The 17,939-nt window shown below is 60.2% G+C and overlaps 1 long non-coding RNA gene across 1 annotated transcript; it reads left to right on the forward strand.

The window, feature by feature from the left end:
* Window positions 1-1,738: 1,738 nt before the first annotated feature.
* LOC109320442 lies at window positions 1,739-16,708 on the forward strand. Its single transcript, XR_002103789.1, has 3 exons — window positions 1,739-1,855; window positions 9,653-9,654; window positions 16,699-16,708. It is a non-coding gene; the product is annotated as an uncharacterized LOC109320442 (long non-coding RNA).
* The last annotated feature ends 1,231 nt before the right edge of the window (window positions 16,709-17,939 follow it).

The raw sequence follows: 17,939 nt of genomic DNA on the forward strand, positions 1-17,939 counted from the left end.
GCTATAGGGCCAGGTTCTCCATGTGCTGACCAGTGTCAGTGCATGCGTGTGCACACTCACATGCGTTTCCACAGCCATTGGGGCAGCCTGACCTGCTTCCCAATGCAGGGCCATGTGTGCCTGGAAGTGTGTGGGTGTGCGCGAGTGCGTGTGGGCGGGACAGGCGCAGCCAAGCAGGAAGGTGTCACTGCAGCACACGTCAGCTCGGACCCCCGAGAAAGGAGCTGAGCCCAGGTGGGCAGGTGGGAGGGGAGGTGGGGGGGAGCAGGGCTTAGGCCACCCCACAGGCCTGTCTGCACAGCTCATGCCTCACTGCCATTCCCTTGCGGCACACGCAGGCACACACCAACATGCAGCACACACTCGCCCTCTGCTCCCATCCTACTAGTCCGCCCCATGGCAGCTGAAGGACATGGGAAGAGGCAGCCAGGGGGTAGGGGAGACCTGCTCTGAGATCATAGACTGAGGCATGGCACAGGAGTGCAGGCATCCAGCCGTGCTGGTGACCCACTGCTTCCAGCCCACCAGCGGCACAGGGGGTGACAGGGGACTCAGATCCACCCAAGGACCAGAGCAGGGCTTGGGCTCCCCCCATAGCCCCAGCTGGATGCCTCGGCTCTGAGCCCCTCATTGCCTGTCTGCTCTTCCCCGCTTCCTCTGCCACAACCCGAGCATCCACCTGGCACAGTCAGGAGCGAAGCTCATCTCTCCAGACAGGCTGGCAAGACCACACCAGCCCCCGCAGCCATCCTCTGCCACACAGTAAGCAACACTAACGAGCACGCACGCACAAATGTGCGCACACACAGTATCCTGAGGCTGCGCTCCACCACACAAAGGGCTGTCTCTGCCAACAACCCAGACAATACTAAAGCAGTTCAAAGTCACTTCCCCCTTCCACCCCCACAGCTATGGCATAGGCTGCTCCCCAGCAGACACACAGCGTGGCCTCCTCTTCTCCAGAACCAAATGTGCAAGCCCTCAACAGAGAATCGCCTCCTGGGTGAGCATCGCGGGGGTTATGATGCATGGTTGCACAGTCCCCACTCCTGCCAGCAGAGGGCAAACTAGCTGCTTGCTGCAAGCCTTAACCCCAGGCAAGCTGACACCTGGCAGCCAGAGATGCCTCGGCTACTCCCTTCCATAGGAGCGCCATGGCGTTGTAGGAGGCATGGTGGTAATTAAGCTAATTTGCACATGCAAATCAGCCTTAGTTTGAATCTGTTAATTTTATAATTTGCTGTTTAATGTACATATCTGCTGTGTTTCCTAGACACAAGTCCTACATTTCCTGGGCGATAATGAATGGGAAAGGCACTCACGGGCATATGCAAAGGACCCCGCATTTGCATAGACACACTCATTTCATGTTGCACAAAAGATTAACAGATTAATTGGCTGTTAATAAACGGTGCGGTTCCCCTCCAGCTGTGACCAGCGTCCCCGTGGCAGGACCAGGGGGCAAAGCGACGGGGAATCACAGCCCCAGAAGTCCCAGTGGGTTGGGCTCAGACCCATACCCCACAAGGCTGGGTCTGGGGTCTGCTCTCCCAATCTGCGCAGAATAAGGAGATCAGGAGTAGATGAGGGGCAACGGAGGGTTGTCTGAGAGACACAACCCCGAGGTGTGTGGCAGCCGACAGACAGACAGACCCTTTGCACAGCAATGACTAGCTTGTGCCTGGTTGTGTGCAGAGATGGGCATCTGTCTCCAGCAGGCTCCCCCCACAGTTAGTCCAACCCCCACCTGCAGCAGGATCAGTCCTCTCCAAACCACCCCAGACACATCCAGCATCTAACCTCATTGTAAACTGACCATCAACCCTGACACAACACCAGGCATCACACCTGAACCGTCATCACACAGGTGAAGCAGGCGGGCTGTGGCAGCCAACCTGCTTCTACAACAGGTTAATATACACGCAAGAGAGACCAGGTAGAGGCTGTGCTCCTGCTCCAGAGGAAGCCAAACCTGTACCCCTCCATCCACACCCACATGACCATGGGGTAAAATTTCTTCCTGACCCCTCTGGTGATGAGTCTGACCCTGAGCAGACAGGCAAGACCCTCTAGCCAGGAAGCTCTAGCTATGGTCCCAGCAGGAGCATTGGCATGGCCCAGGCGTCATCCCAATGCCTCTGAGGGAAGCTTAAAATCCCCCCTGACATGTAGCAGAAAGGTGGGGGTACAACCCAAGCCTGTGTCCCTTGTCAAAACAGTGGCTCTCATGTTTTCCTGGCCCCAGATCTGACCCAAAAAGCTCCTCATTTGTAGTGCGGCTGCTCCCCTAGCACAGGAGCTGCAGCAGCCTCTGAACCCTTTGCTGCCAGCAGGTAGGAGCCTTCAGCCTGGCCCCATCCTGTTCCCCTGGGAGACTTGCCCATCCTGTGGCGTGGGGAGATGTGTCCATCCTTGTGGCATCAGATCCAAACCAGGCCCCAGGCCTGGCAGGCTTGGGGGTCTAGCAGGAGCGGGCCAGGCCTGTTTGTAGCGCAGAAGGGCACCGAGCAGTGTAGCAGCCAGTTTTGACTATGCAAATAAGCCTCATTTGCAAAAGTAGATGTAAGGCGAGAGATGGAGGAATGCTCAAGGTGGAGGGCGGCGCTGGCTTTGATGTGCCGGAGCCGAGAACATCTCCCCGCCAGCAGGCTAAGCTGAGACTTTCAGTGTTCCCAGACACCCAGGGTGCCATGTCCCCTGCTAATTACCCTCTTCATTAGCCCTCAGTAAATATTGAAAATAGGCCCCCAGGCAATTGGGTTTGAGGCTCCCTGAGGCAGAAATGATGCTGGGGCAGGGGATCAAAGCCCAGGGCTCCCCCAACCCTGCGGGGAGGGAGGACAGCATCTGCACAATGCACGACTCACTGGCTCCGGCACCTCTGAGGTCTCTTTCCCTGGTGCAGGTCCCGGTGCTGGGAGCAGGGAATATGTCCCAGCCCCTGGGAGCTGTCTAGCTCAAGCCCTGGCCAGAGGCAGTGCCTACAGGCATCCATGAGAGAGCTAAGTCCAAGGCCTGCCCAGTGGCTGGTTGGTCTGGCTCCAGCAAACAAGGAGATTACGTGGCCCTTTCTCGCTCTGCAGCCCCCAATGACCAGGGTCCCCATTTGCATCTGGGGACAGCTCTTGGCACACACCCCAAGCAGGGCTTGAAATCACACCCCTGGACCCAACAGCAGGATAGCTGAGCTTCATCCCTGCACCCTGCTCCGCTCCCAGGCCCAGAAGGGGCGAGTTGGCATCTACATCCAACAGCTGGCACCCACCAGGGCTGGAGGCCGCATGCCAGTGAAAGGGTCCCTGGGCCCAACCTGCAGTCGTCTTGGCCGTGTGTTCATTCTGCTCGGCGCTGGAGATGCCCGGCAGGGAGGACACCTGGGTTCTCGCCCCAGCTCCGACACTAGCTTTTAGCACAAAGCAAGAGTCACTTCGCCTCTCAGTTCCCTGCTGTGTGATATCTGGAGAGTTAGCACTCGCTGCCTCGTGGGAAGGCCCAGCTAATCGGTGTGCAAAGTGCTCAGGGATCCTTTGAAGGCAGGCACCTGGGAAGAGCAATTATCATTGCAGCGATGGGCTGGGAGGGAGCTGCAGTGGGAGGGGAGGCCTGGGCAGGTGGCTTCTCACTTGCCAAGGGCTCAAGCACGTGGCCTTGGCTTTGGATCGTCAGGGCAGCGTGTGCGTGTGCATGCATGGCGGAGGGCACCAGTTCTGGAGACAAGATTTGCATTGGTCCTTTGTGGTGGGGCCTGTGCTTCCAGGCTGGCTGGCAGCAGGGAAAAAGCATCCAGAGCTCAAGGACCACGACAAGCCTGGGAAAAACCTTCCCCCTGGCTCAGCACAGACCCAGCAGCACAACCCATAGCTCCGGCCAACAACCGCATCCCAGCAAAAACCCTGGGCAGCAGCAGAAAGCACAAGGGGCCCTGGCAGGGCCAGGCGCAGCAAGGTGGACAGGGCTGAGACCACGGGCTTAACAACTCCAGGCCAGCACCGCTGCAACCAAGGAGAGGAGCCAGATCCACCCGGGTCCTTGCTTCAGACTCCTCGCAGGGGATGTACTCACCCTCAAAGTAACACCTCAAACCACAGCCAAGACTGGAGCCCACTGTGCTACACACCCAGCCCTGGGTGCTTGCCTGGACAGACCGATGCCAGGGAGGAAGGAGGCGGGGGGGTCTTTTTGTCTTGATCAGCTGAGACCCAGAGAGACACCGGCCTGTGATTTGAGGTCTTCTGCATGCCAGCCACCACGCTGCTTCGGAGGCAGGAGAAAGTGGGTGGACAAAGAAGAGACGTGGGATGGATGGAGAGGATCCTAGAGGGACCCACTTTGCTGAGAAGGAGTCGCGCAGGGAATGTGCAACACTTGGCACCAGTGCCAGGAACCAGCTTCGACCCACACCCAAGGACCAGGTAAGTGCCCAGATGCTGGCAGCTGGTGGACTCAGCTCTTAAATAGCAAGTGGGGGACCGCCTCCAGTGTTGCAGTGGCCAATCAGGGAGGAGGGGTGGAGCCAGCGTGCACAATCCCCTTGCAGACCAGCTGCCCCAGCTGGGGTGTTTGCAGCTGGCAGCTATGCCTTGGCTCTCCCCCGCTGAGTGTGGCCAACAACCCAATGCAGCTGGCAGCCAGGCAGGGCTCCGGCCCTGGGGGGCTGGCAGGTACCTGCTCTCTCAAGCAGCAGACAGCAGCCCCCGTTCCCTTCCTCCCGGCGCCCGCAGTGCATTAAGGCAGTGCGGCAAACCTGCAATTTTGGTGTTCTTTAATATTTACAAATCACTACCTGCCTGTAAGCTGATTCCCACGAGAGGAGAGGGGAGGGAAGCATGCGGCCGCCACAGGGACAGCTGCTTCTGGCCGTGCTCTGCGGAGGGATGGAAAGGCAGCTCGCCGGGCCTCCAGGCCACTCTCCCCCGGCCCGGCCCGGCCCAGCCCTGCCACGCGCTGCGGTGCGTTTTGTGACACAGGCCCCTGTCCTGTAGGAACCGAGCTGAGACCTGGCCCATCTCCTGCAAGCCCCCGCCAGCAGCATTCGGAGAGGACGGGCTCTGGTCCTTACCAGGCTGGACCCAGGGACTCCTGCAGCCCGAACCCAGCCCACCTGCTGTGTCTGGATGCCCTCGGGCATGGGTTCTGCCCAGCCCCCCACACGGGCACCAAGCTGGGGCATAAAGCACTGCAGCGTCACAGTGCCCCTTGTGCGCTGGTGCGGAGGGACCCAGTTGTGGCTAGCAGGTGACTTGGTGGCGATGTGGTGCTGTAAATCTCTGCCAGGTTCCTAGTGACACCCTAGCAGGCCTCACAGCCTTGGTGGTGCCCACAGTCCCCATTGTCATGCCCACAGGGTTTAAGGAACTTGACGAAGGTCACCCAGCAGCTCAGTGGCAGAGGCAGGCCTTGACCATCCACCTCCCTGCCCACATCTCCTTGAAACCCAAGCAAGTCCTTCAGGCACGGGCCACACTGCTGCTACGTTCAGCTCGCCTCATCCCGTCACAGCCACGGGTCTTGCTGTTCATACCCCATCTCCCCCGCTCTTCCCAAGATACCACAGCTCTCCCTGTAGCCCACCACCCTTCCCCCCATGAATAGGCAGCACGAGGCAGAGAGAGGTTTCGTTGGGGGCAATTAGGATAATCCGGCGCTTCCCGGTTGCAGGCTGCTTTGAACACCCAGAGCACAGATCCTGCATGTGTCAATACAGATCTATAGGCTGGGAAGGGGGGAAGCACTTGCGGAGAGAAAAGCAGCCCCGGCCTCCCTGTTCCTCGCTCAGCTTAGACAGAGGCGGTATTTATAGATTCCCTTTGAAGCTCCCAGCGCTGCCGGCCGCTCGGCTCTGGCTCGGCAGAGATAAGTCGTTTCTCTGCAGCTGTTTCCCGCGGAAGGGCGAGATGGAGGTTGTCTCCCTGTCCGGGGCGCTGAAGCCGCCCCTCCAAGCTAGGCGGGAGGCACCGATGAAGGCAGCACCCTTCGAGTGGGTTTGCAGAGCCCAGCCCCGTTGGACCCCAAGGCCTGTGGCTCCATGGGAAGAGACGGGGGTCCCAGGCTCTGCAGGAGTAAATCGCATGCTGCACCTGCCCCTGGGAGATGGGCTGAGAGGAGGAAGTTGCCACCAACTAAGCCGGGGTCTGTAAAGGGGAAGCAGAGTGACCCCGTCCCAGCCTGGGCGGTGGAGGAAGCAGGGATGGCTCAGGCCCCTTTCTGTCCTCCTGGTGGCAGGAGATAAGGGGCCGTGACACAGCTCTGGGGTGGGGGGAGAAGTGTGAGCCTGCCAGCCAGAGCCTGGAGCACAGCGCAGGGAGGGAAGGAGGGATGGACAGATGGACAGGCCAGCAGACAGCCCTCCTGGCCTCCGGCCCAAGCTACTGCGGAGGCCGTGCCTCTGCGGCCCCATCCTGGCCTCACCTGTCTCCCAGGCTCCTGGAGGGCTCTGCCCTCAGCAGGCTACACAGTGACACCCATCACGTCACCAAAGACACCAAGTACTTTGAAGAGGGGTTTTTCCCCCCAGGAGCCCAACCCAGCTCCCTAGGGGCATCTTTCAAATCCCCCCTGACATCTCCTGGCAAGTCAAGAGGGACTTTGGCTCCTAAATCCCTTAGGCATTTTGATGCTGTGACCCTCTCTGCCTCTGACAGCCTGGCCGCTGGTGCCAGATCCTCCCCTGGGACCAGGCCCTGGCTCTACCAGTTCATCAGCTGCTGAAACAGGTCCCTGCGCTCACAAAGACCACGCCTGGCCCCTGCCTGGCTCCCTCCCCTCTCCCTGCCCTGACTGCAGAGCAACCCACCTTTACCTGCCTCTCCCGGCCCCACCTGCCCCGACCAGGAGAAGGAGGTGGCGGGAAGTGGTGGGGAAAGGTGATGCTGCCTTTCTAATGAAAACTAATTGCAAATAATTCTGGCTCATTGTTTACCCAGCGATGATTTAAGCCCATTTCAGGCTAGACTGAGCAGTTGAACATTTCTAATGTATTTTTCTTTCTGCTTTAATGATCTTGTTCCCGTCACCCAGGCACTGGCTCCCAGCTCGCATGGGCGCAGGGGAGAGGGATGTTAACTTAATCGAGTTCATCCATAAAGACGAAAATCTATGCGATTGCTTGGGAGATTAGAGGGGAGGAAATGAGCCCTTTAAAAACAACTGTAGCTCTTGCTTCATAATCCTTCAAGGAGGCCTCACCGGAGCCAGCTGGTTCCACCCAGGGCAGAGAACGGGGCTTTCCTGTGGGACGGATGATGGACAGCCGGGAAGGCGACCCTCCGTGAAGCTTTGCTGTCAGCACCACTCAGAGGGAGGTAACGGCATCTGCTGGGACGACAGGTGTTTCTGTGGCTGGTCGGGAGCCAGGTGGATGAGGAGGCCCAGCCCGAAGTCACACTTCTGCCGGGGGAAGCCGGGCAGGACTTCTTGACAGGCGAAGAAACAGCTGCAGCACAGACGAGATGGGTTGACAAGGGCCCTGACAGCAGTGGCTGTACGTGGAAGCGCTCGTGGGATCGGCTCCGTGGAGGCGACAGCACCGGCGCCCGAGGGGTGATGTTGCATCACACGTGCAGCCCGGAATGATGTCATGCGGTAGGTCCGGCAGGGTCGGCTCCAGGGAAGGTGGAATGACGGTCGGATTCGTAGCACGGCGCTGTCGCCCCAGGACCCTGCCGCAGCCCTGGCCCTTGGACGCTTTCGCTAGGTGAAAGGGTCACCTCTGGGGGTGGTGCAGGCTGGAGAGGCGCCGGTGATGAGATGCAGAGTGCAGGACAGGTTTGGGCAGGGGAGTCACAGGGCTTTGAGCTCAGCCCCTGCCACTCTGGCGTGGGGGAGCGACCGTAGCAGGAGCCTTAGCTGGAGGGGGCTCCGCGGGGCCTGCGCAGGAGGGGCCTGGCTGCAAGTTGCCACCGGCTGATCTGGCATGCGCCAGCCGCCACGTCTGGCTCGGGAGCCAGCACACTGCCCACGTGCCAGCCCCAGCCGGCCATGCTGCACGGAGCCTCCATGCCCTTGGCCCACAGGGCTCAGAGTCGCAACAGGGACCATATTTGATAGCACCTGCGTTGCCCCTGGATGTGTGTGGCAGGGGTGTGATACCCAGATGTGTTACACCTGCTCTGGCCACCAGTACAGCCAAGGCCTGTCACCTGGAAGTGTTACAGCTGCTCTGGATGCTGGTACAGCTGGGCCCTGACATCTGGAGATGTTGCAGCTGCTCTGGACACCAGTACATCCAAGGCCTGTCACCTGGAGGCGTTACACCTGCCCTGGATGCCGGTGGAGCAGGTACCAAACCCCTGCTTCTGACGGCACAACAGCCGGAGGGACGGTCAGGTGTATCATCCACAGGGTGTTTGGCTGTACGACTGTGTGCGCTGCTTGGGAGGGCTCGTCCCCCTGGGAGGCACCTGGCATCCACGCAGCTCGGCGGATGCATCTCACCCAGATGTCCGAGACCATTCAGAGTGGGGCTGTGGTGCAGGCCCAGCCCTCAGGACTCCCGGACCTTCGGGGCATGAGCTCCAGTTAACAGCTGGCCCCACAAGTTGGGCTGCCCCCCTGGGACATCGGGAGACGGCTGCTCTCAGCTCATGCCCCTGCCTGCCCCAGCTGGTGGAGGGGGAGTGAAATGAGAGTGGAGGGGCCCCCAGGTTGCTGCTAGCCGTCCTAGCTCTGCCCAGCGGGTGCTGGGTGGCCGGGCTAGGCTACAGGAGGGAGGCTTGTGGGTGCATTCACCCACAACAGGTAGAGGGGAGAGCTACAGGGAAGGACCTCCAGGGAACAATGGCACGTGCCTGGAGTCACAGTCATTAAGTGGTAACAAGCTACTAATTACCCGCAATTTGACCCATGGGTGTCCACAGGGATCTCAGTCCAGCTGTTGCCATCCCCTCCCAGGGCAATCCAAATCCAGCTGTTGTCACCCTGTCCCTGGAGGACCCCAGTCCAGCTGTTGCTACCCCATCCCAAGTTCATTCCAGTCCAGCTGTTGTCACCCCGTGGGGGATCCCAGTCCAGCTGATGTCACCCTGTCCCAAGGAGATCCCATTCCAGCTGTTGCTACCCCCTCTGTGGGGGCTCCCAATCCAGCCGTGAAGAAGGGGGGGCACGTTGGTGAGCCCCCACTGCCACGGTTTCCTGCAGTTACCTTCCCTTGCATCTTTCCATCACTCCCCTCCTGCCTTTCTGAGGACATGTTTCTAGTGCCTGGGGTCACGGCGCGCCAGCCAGGGGCCTTCCCTGCCTGTTTCCTGTGTGTCAGGGATGCGCACCACAGCCCCGGGGCACCTGTTTGGTTGTGCATGGTTAAAGGCAGCGCAGGGGCCCCCCACCCTGGCACTCCCAGTTTACTGCTCTGGAGCAACGCTGATAGATCACATCAGACCGAGCTGCCCTGCAATGGAAACTGGAGCTCGAATCACAGCCGTGGGCACTGAGACATTCCCCTCTGGGGGGCCGCAGGATCTTAAAGCCAGAGGCTGCACGGGTGGGGGAGGCTAGGGCTTGGGCATCAGGGCCAGGGAAGGGCAGGGCACCAACGTCACCGGTACCTCTGGGTGGAGCTGCCCATGCTAGACCCCTTCCACTCAGCACGCTAAAGCCCCTGGGGCAGAAAGAGATGCCACATGTAGAGCAGAGGGAGCCGTGCTGCAGGCCCTAGTAGTAGGTCAGTTATCCTGCTGCTGAGCTGCTGCCAGTAGGAGGCAGCGGGGTTTCGCCCATGTGCATGCACCTGGGCTCTCACACACCCCTCTGTGTGCACACATGCATGCACACCCCCTGCTCAGAGCCACACAGGATTATATCCCTTGGCACTGTCTGCACTTCCTCACTGCCGAGTGCTACCCACCAGCTCTCTGCCAGCCTCACAGCTACAGGAAGTGCGGAGATGCAAAGGCAGTGCCAGGTGGGCTCGGCTCCATCCCTGCCCCTGCCTCACTGGGGGAAGCCACATCTCCGGTTCCAAGCCTCGGTTTCCCCATGGGAATAATACGCAAGGGGCTCTGAGACCTGCCTGCTCCCGCGCTAACCGGGTGCAGCACCTGGCTTTGAGCCAGCGAGCAGCACAAATACAAGTAAGAGGAACCCTGGGTGCCAGCTCACAGCCCGGCAGAGGCCTTGGCTTCACAGTGGCTCGGTGGCTGTCACCACATGCAGTCACGGAGCAGCCTCCCCGCCTAGAGCTGCTGCGCAGAGCAGGTTCCCAGGCTCAGAGCGGCATGGGCTACACGGTGCTGGCCAGGGCGCTGGGGCTTGTGAGCCTGCCCGGGAAGGGAACATCCATTGTGGTTTGCTCATCAAGCGTGGCTAACGCCAGGCTTGCTGGAACGGCGAAGGGAGTGCAGCGCGCTTCTTCCCCCCCGGGTATCTCAGGCAACATTGGCCAGAGGGAAAAGACTTTGCAGCGCCGAGGCGGCACAGAGCACCACTGTTCTCAGCCTGTGGAGAGGCGCCCACCACAATGGCGCCCGGTCTATACTGATGGATGGGGCGGTGGGCACTGGGGCTTGGCCAATGGCAAGGGGAAGAGCCTCAAGTCTCACAGCGATGGGGGGCAAGGGACGTGGTGGGTCATGTAGGTGGAGGGGAAGATGCTGGTGGGGGGCTGAGGATCTGTGTCCATAAGGACTGAGGAGCGTGACAGCTAAGCTCCCGGGTGCTGTAAGGAAAGGACCTGCCGTGCCAGGACAGGGTGGAGCCCTGAGGACCAGCCCCAAACAGGGCCCTCACAGTCAAGCAGAGATCTGGGAGGACTGTGCAGTAACTCAACCTTGCCCCGTGCACCAGCATGAACCTGTCCATGAGTGCAGGGAAGAGAGAGGTGGATGGAGGAGGGGGACAACTAATGCAAGAGGAGAAGACATGGGACCCAGAGAGCAAGGGGTCCTGAGGGAAGGTCAGGACTTGACCCTAAAGAGTCTCACCCAGTGGATCAGACAGACAAGGGCAAGCTAGAGGCAGAGGAGCAGGAGCAAGCAGGTCAGGAGGCTGAGGGCTGCAAGGCACCAGGATGTAGGCGGTCACTCCCATGAGCCAGGGGAGGCAGGAACAGGAGGCAGGGATTAAGCCTGGAGTCACTAGGAGCAGACAGCTGTAGCTGTACGGGATCAGGACACAGGCGATCACCGAGCTAAGCCAGCACCCAGCTGTCAGAGGACAGGGGTCTGGAGTGAACGGGAGCACAGGGGTCCAGGCGTCTGGGACAGGCAGGACCAGGAGACAAAGAGCAAGGCAGCAGGGGCCCAGGGCTAGGCAGAGGCCTCCGTCCCAGTTGGAAACCCCGGGCACTGCAAGAGCTGTCAGTAGATGCGTCTTGCAGCAGCTGGGGGTAGTTAGGCCACTAGCAGCCGGGCCCACTCAGTAGCCAGGGCCAGCTGTGGGCAGCTGAGCCAGCCTGCTGCCCTGGCTCCTGCAGGGAGGGAGAGAGAAAGTGGGGGGAGGGGGTTTGGGCAGGCTGCACGTGTGCATGTGAATGCACTCAGAGCCACGTGCACCTGTGTGCAGAGTGCATGTGTGCAAGTGCTGGCGTGTGCATGGGTGGGACTGCCACGGATGTGCGTGCTGTGCTGGTGTGTGCACATCTGAGTGGTGCCCAGGGCTGGCTCCTCCCGTGGCAGCCGGCCCTTCTCTTCCAAGCCCTCCAAAGACCAAGCACAACTCCCGCTCTGCCCAGCATCCAAATCAGTCCAGACCTTGGCTGAGCTCCCCCTTCCCTCGTCACCCCCCAGCCCCGTCAGGCGCCAGCTCAGGCTGCTGCTATCGAGGCTCGGAGCGAGCAGGTTGGCTTCCACTTGATCCCTGCTTCCCACAGCACCCCCAGCCCTTGGTCTGCTGGGAGAAGAGACAGAGGCTGCCGATGCAGGGACCAGGGACAAAAGCCCTTTCTCCCCGCAGGGAAAACAGCCAAGACCTGTCACTCTTCGGCCTCCCCTGGCATGTGGTGGGATCTGCATGCCAGCCCCCAGCTCGCTGGCAAATGCACCTTGCATCCCAGAGCCAGCCGGGCAGCTCCCATATCAGGAGCTGGGGGGAGAGAAATTCTCTCCATGCAGACCAGGAAGGCAGGAGGCGTGTGAATACCCCCTTCACCCTAAGCACTAAATACTGCAGCCTGAGAGGTCTGTTGGTGCCTCCAATATAATCCTCTTGTTTGTGGGGCTATTGCCTGAAAACAGAGCCATGTCCAATTGCTGGAGAAGTCCATTGTTGCAAAGGTCATCCCAGGATCGTGGCTCCCTATGGCTTCATCCCCAAATCGTGGCTCCCTGCGGCTTCATCGCCCTGCTCTTGGCTAACCTGGCATCCACGTGTTCTCTTCCTCCATCCCAGCTGCAATGCTAGCCAGGCCCATTGCATTCCCCTGCAGTTTGGGGCAGGGGGGAGAGTCTGGTGGCTTTGCAGCTGCAGGATGGACCCAGGGGCCTCTGCGGAGGTGGGGATGGGAGAGCACAGCAGGGTCGCTACTGGGACCTGGGATGTGTTGGCCAAGCCAGGGTGGGTAGCCAGCATTGGGAGAGGCTGTGGGGAAAGCAGTCAACACTGTGCCAGGCATCCTAGTGGGCTGCCGGCCCTAGCAAGGCTGAGCTATGGGACTGGCACTAAGGACTCCACTCCTTACTTTGCACGGATCCTACTCCAGCCCCATCTTGGTCCCTGCTTTGAATTCATAGGAAATCAGAAATCACAGCAAAGTGGGGCTGGCAGGGCCCTCAGCAAGTCATGTAGTCCAACCCCTGGCTGAGTCAGGATCGGCCCCCTCCAAACCTCCCATACGAGTCCACATGTAATCTAATCCTAAAACTACATAATCGCCCCTGCGCTACAGGGCACATTCACAGAATCATATAGAAAATGAGGGTTGGAAGAGACCTCAGGAGGACCTCCCAGGCCCTGAACCATTTTCATTGCCCTCCACTGGACTCTGTCTAATTTGTCCACGTCCCTTCTGCAGTGGGGGCCCCAAACTGTCCAATAAAGGGCACCACTGCCCAATAAAGGGGAATAATCACTTCCCTGGACCTACTGGCAACACTCCTACCAATGCAGCCCAGGATGCCATTAGCCTTCTTGGCAGCAAGGGCATACTGCCGCCTCATGTCCATCTTATTGTCCACTGTCACCCCCAGGTCCTTGTCTGCAGAGCTGCTGCCCAGCCAGTCCCAGTGCATGGGACTGCTCTGTCCTGAGTGCAGGACTTTGCATTTGTCCCTGTGAGATTTGTCAACATTAAGACAAATCTCAATTTGTCTGAATCCTAGGCCTGCCCTCCAGAGTATCTACTGCTCCCCGCAGCTTGGTGTCATCTGCAGACTTGCTGAGGGTGCATCCATCCCATCTTCCAGGTTGCTGATGAAGCCATTGAACAAAACCGGCCCCAGGACTGACCCCTGGGGCACTCCACTTGATACCAACTGCCAACTAGACATCGAGCCATTGATTACTACTCTCTGAGCCCAATGCTCCAGCCAGCTTGCTATGCACCTTACATTGCCCCAGACTCCGCCATACCTGCCACAGATAAAGCAGGGAACAAGGGCTGTCTGTACCCTGCTGCTGCCAGGGCTGTTAACATCCAAGGAAGAGGGTCATGTCCCCCGCTAAGGAGGAAAGCAGAAAGTCTCCACAGTCCCTGCCATTCTGACCATGGGGTAAAATCCCTTCCTGACCCTAAATGTGGAGTCCGGCCTGACCCTGAGCAGAAGAGCAAGACCCTCTACCAGGAGCATCTGGGTCTGAGTCCCAGCAGCAGCTTCGGCACAGTCACCGTCCCCAGCCAATACCCTCTATTTCTGGGGAAGGCCAAAAAAAATCCCTGACGACAGGTGGGAGGAAATAGTCCTTCCTGGCTCCCTGTGGCAACCAGCAATGCCCAAAGCATGGGGGTTAAATAAATACCCACAGCAGTAATCCCAGGGCTGCGGGAGCCTCTCCCAGATCACAAGGCAGAGCTACCTGTCACCTCCGCCCGACGGATCTGATCTGGCATCTGTCCATCCAGAAGCGTCTCTCTGAATGGACACTGGACGCTCAAGGACAAAGTCAACAGACTACCATGGTATTTCAATCAAAATCGGAGTCAGTCCACACCCCCGACAAGGCCGAGGGAGGTGCACAAAGCAAACCGACAGGACAAAGGGTTAAGAAGCAAACTCAGTTCAACAATCCCAGCCTCTTTAATGGCCAGAAGTATTGGAGTGAGGCCCTGCTCTTCTCCCCTCCTTTTAATATACCACACGCTCTGGCTTGGGTGCGGACGGCCGGGCTGGCTTTAAACGGCGTGTTTTATCTCTAACCCTCCTCCGTGTCGGTCCTTTCAGGCAAACGCAGTCCCCTTGATTGGCTCGTTATTTATAATGAACGCCGGGCGAGGCGCGGCTGCGCCACGGAGGGGGAGCTCGCTGGGCGCGCGGCGGTGGCTACAATACATAAGGTGCGTTTTATCTCTGGCAATAAAGCAGGGAACTGGTTATGAAACCTGGAGCCGTCAATCATGGGTCGAACATGTCATCAACCTCGCAGGGCACAGCGGGAGGAGCGCAGACGGCACTGATCCTGCAGAGCTGGGGTCCCCCACCCTGCTGCGGCCTCGGCCCCTGGCCTTGCAGCCTCCTGGAAACTGAGAGGCAAGAGCACAGGCTAACTGCCTGCCTCCAGGATTGGGGCTCTTGGCTGGGCTCCCCTAAGGGACTTAGGCACCCAGAACCCAACCCCCCTCAGCCTGCCTAGCATTGGGTGCTTGTTCTTCCACCTTGCTGCTAGGAGCCAGCAAGGTGCTGGCAGGGTTTTTTGCAGGCCCTTGCGATCCAGATTCCCTCTCTGCTGAGCTCCTGCCTTCCAGCGTGGGGAGCCCCTGGGTTAGAGGCAGGCGGTGGCACTGACCGTGTCCGCTCCAGGCTGTAGCTCCCCGCAAAGCAGGTGGCAGAGTCGATCCCCGCAGAGATGCTTTAAATGCACTCTGTTATGCCAGATGCTCAGCTGGCTGCTCCTGTGGACGCAGCAGCCACAAATGGAGAGACTTGCCCAGCTCTGCTCCTAACAGGGCCCAGCAAGGCATGCCGGCTCCAGCATGACTACCCAGCCAGACTCAGCGCCTCACTGGTATCATGGGGGGAAAGGGGTGCGGGACGGTCCCACCCGGCCCTACTTGTGAGTCCTAGGATTATCTCAGCAGCCCTGAGCTGCCCCAGTGGCGAGCGAGGTGGGGCCACCTGCCGAGAGTCTCGCAGCCCAGGGAAGTGCGAGAGGCAGAGGACGTCAGCAGAGCCAGGAGCAAACACCGTGTCTCCCGAGTCCCAGCCCGGTGCACCGTCGGCTGAATGGTGTTGAAAGGCCGTGTGGATCTGACCTCTTCTGCAGGGACCCTGAGGGGCTGCAGGGCACAAGATCCCCTTCCTTCCACAGCCAGGTCCCGTTTTGCTGATGAAGCTTTGCTCTGCTGTCGGCGGGGGAATCGCGGCCTCGGAGAACACCCCTGCGGATCCGTGCAGAGCCCCGCTTGTCTCACGCATCGGCCTCCCGCACATCGGCTTATTTATGCAGCCCCAACACCCTCTTGGATGTCTCTGCGCTGCACAGACAGCCGCGTGGCCGCCAGAGGCACCGGCATGCTCTACAACCGCCGCCGTGGCCCCCTCTCTCCTGAGCTCCCGGCTCCACTGCTCAGTCTCCAAGCACACGCGGGAGGGAGAGGACACTTCCCCTGTCCCTCAAAGGCTGTCCTCATCCGCAAGTCGCCCTGACCCATACTTGATGATACCCTGGGATTTTGAAGGGGGTCGGGCTGTGGGTTTCCCGTGCTTGCCTGTTGTATTAGACACCCCAGCCTTGTCCACCCAGGACCGCTCAGGAGCTGATGGGTGAAGGGAGGGGGTTTGGGGCCAAGGGCACTGGGCTGGGCTGGTCCCATCTCTGCAAAGAGCAGTTCTCCCTGCCTTGCAGCCCTTCCACGGCAGAGCCTGCCCCTTCCCGTGGGTGCGCAGTGCCCCGTGCGCTGGTGACTCGCTGTGGGCTGGGGATGTCAGGGTGTCAGTAATAATAGGAGGAGGTGCTAATGGTCCTGCTGGGACCCGGGTCCCACAGGGTCCTGGCAAGAGGGCCTGGTTCAGGGTCACGCTGGTTTGCCACATCTGGGCAAGGAAGGATTTCTTCCCTAAGTCACCTTGGCACCGCCTGGGGAGGGAGCGGGAGGTTACCTTCCTCTGCAGGGAGATCTTCTGAGTGTGCACTAACCCTCTGCTCCCACGGCGGTGGAGGGCATTGGCAGTGCCCTTGTCCCCTGCAGGGTGTGGTGCCCAGCTGTCATGTGGCAATGTGGGGGCAGTTCATGGGGCAACCACTTGCCTGCGAGCCCAGGGGACAGCATGTGAGGCCCCATCCAGCGGTCCTGTCTTGGGCCTGAGATCTTGGAATAAACATGGCCCAGGCCTCCTGGGCCCTCTCCAGCAGCGACAGAGTGCAGGTTTCTGAAGTAAAGAATAAGAAGAGAAAAATCTCGTTAGAAGACAAGGAGCTGGGGCCGGGGGGGAGGGAGCCGGGACCCCTACTGTAAGCCATAAGGGGTGGGGGGCACAGGGTCCAGCACTGAGGCACCAGCTCAGGATGACAGTGCAACGGGGCTCTGCAACTCTGGGGGTCCTTGCTTGGCTAGACTGGGGATGGGGGGGAGCAGGGAGCTCATCAAGCCGAGGGGCTGGGGTGCTGGAGAAGCCCCAGGGAACAGCTGGGTGGAGGAAGCCTCGAGCCCCATGCCCTGGTCTACCCAGGGGGACCTCAGTCCCGTCCCCCCGCATGGTCTCGGGGTCCGGCAGGAGAGCATGGACGGCGGGTTGGGACAGGGGCAGCAGGTTGCAGCACCTGGTGACCCCAGCGGGCACGGCAGCCCTCTGACCTCCATCCCTTGAGACACAGATGGGGAAGCCAGGGGTGGGGGGAGGCTGGGAAGGCACCCTCACCCCCCTCCATGCTTGGGAGCAGGGACATGCAGGGGCCCGCTCCTGCCCTGCACATGGAGCTGGGTGCCTGTCACTCCTGGTCTTGGCATCAGCAAGGAGCGGGGAGCCTGGAGTGACAGGTGCCTCCTCCTCCCGCGGCTGCAGCAGGGAGCCGTGCTAACAAGGTCGGACAGGGCAAGGCTTGGCACTGGGACCAGTGAGCCAAGGAGCAGGCAAGGAGGGCAGCAGCCTTTGCTAACAGGTGCTGGCTACCGGGTCCCCCGAGAAGAGAGAACTAGGGCAGGGCGAGCTCAAGGAGGCCGGCTCCTGTCTTGACCTAGTTCTGGAGCTGCAGGAGATGGCCTGCCCTTGGCAAGGGCAGAGAGCATCCAAAGGGGTTTCAGGGAGGAGGGGCAGGTAGAAACATCCCCTGGGGAGGGGCAGGATGTGCCCTTGGCCTCCTGGCAGCTCCGGGCTGGTCTGGCCATCCCAGTGCCTCTCTGCTCCCGGAGGTAGGAAGATGGGGGAGCCCATGGGACCTGGAGGAAGGGACCCAGCAGAAAGGCACCATCCACACCAGCAAGGGGCACAGGGCGAGGTTATTGCCCCCACTCTCAAAGGGTGGAAGCCCAGCCTGGGCCTCAGTTTCCCCACCTGAAGGAGGCTCACTACTGCCCTATGGAATGGGCCCACGCTACCTTTATTCCTCGCACATGGCCCCTTCCCTGCCACGGCGCTCGTTTGTCTCCATGCCTGTCTTGCTTAGGAGTGACGGCTGCCCACCGCCAGACAGCACGTGTCCCCGCCGCCAGCCGTGGATGGCAGCACTGGCTGGGCGGGGGCTCCTGGAAAGGCCGCATGGGCAGGAACAGGAGCTGTCAGTTCGTTCCTGAAGACCCTGAGTGTGTCACACAGTCGTGAGCTGACAGCTGAGTGCATCAGCTCTGCAGCAGCCAGCATGTTGTGCGTGTGCGTGACCAAGCTTTGCAAGCCTGCAGCTACTGGGAATCCCCTCAC

This window comes from Crocodylus porosus, unplaced genomic scaffold, assembly GCF_001723895.1.
Source record: "Crocodylus porosus isolate Cpor-Errol unplaced genomic scaffold, CroPor_comp1, whole genome shotgun sequence".
Classification (NCBI taxonomy): domain Eukaryota; kingdom Metazoa; phylum Chordata; order Crocodylia; family Crocodylidae; genus Crocodylus; species Crocodylus porosus.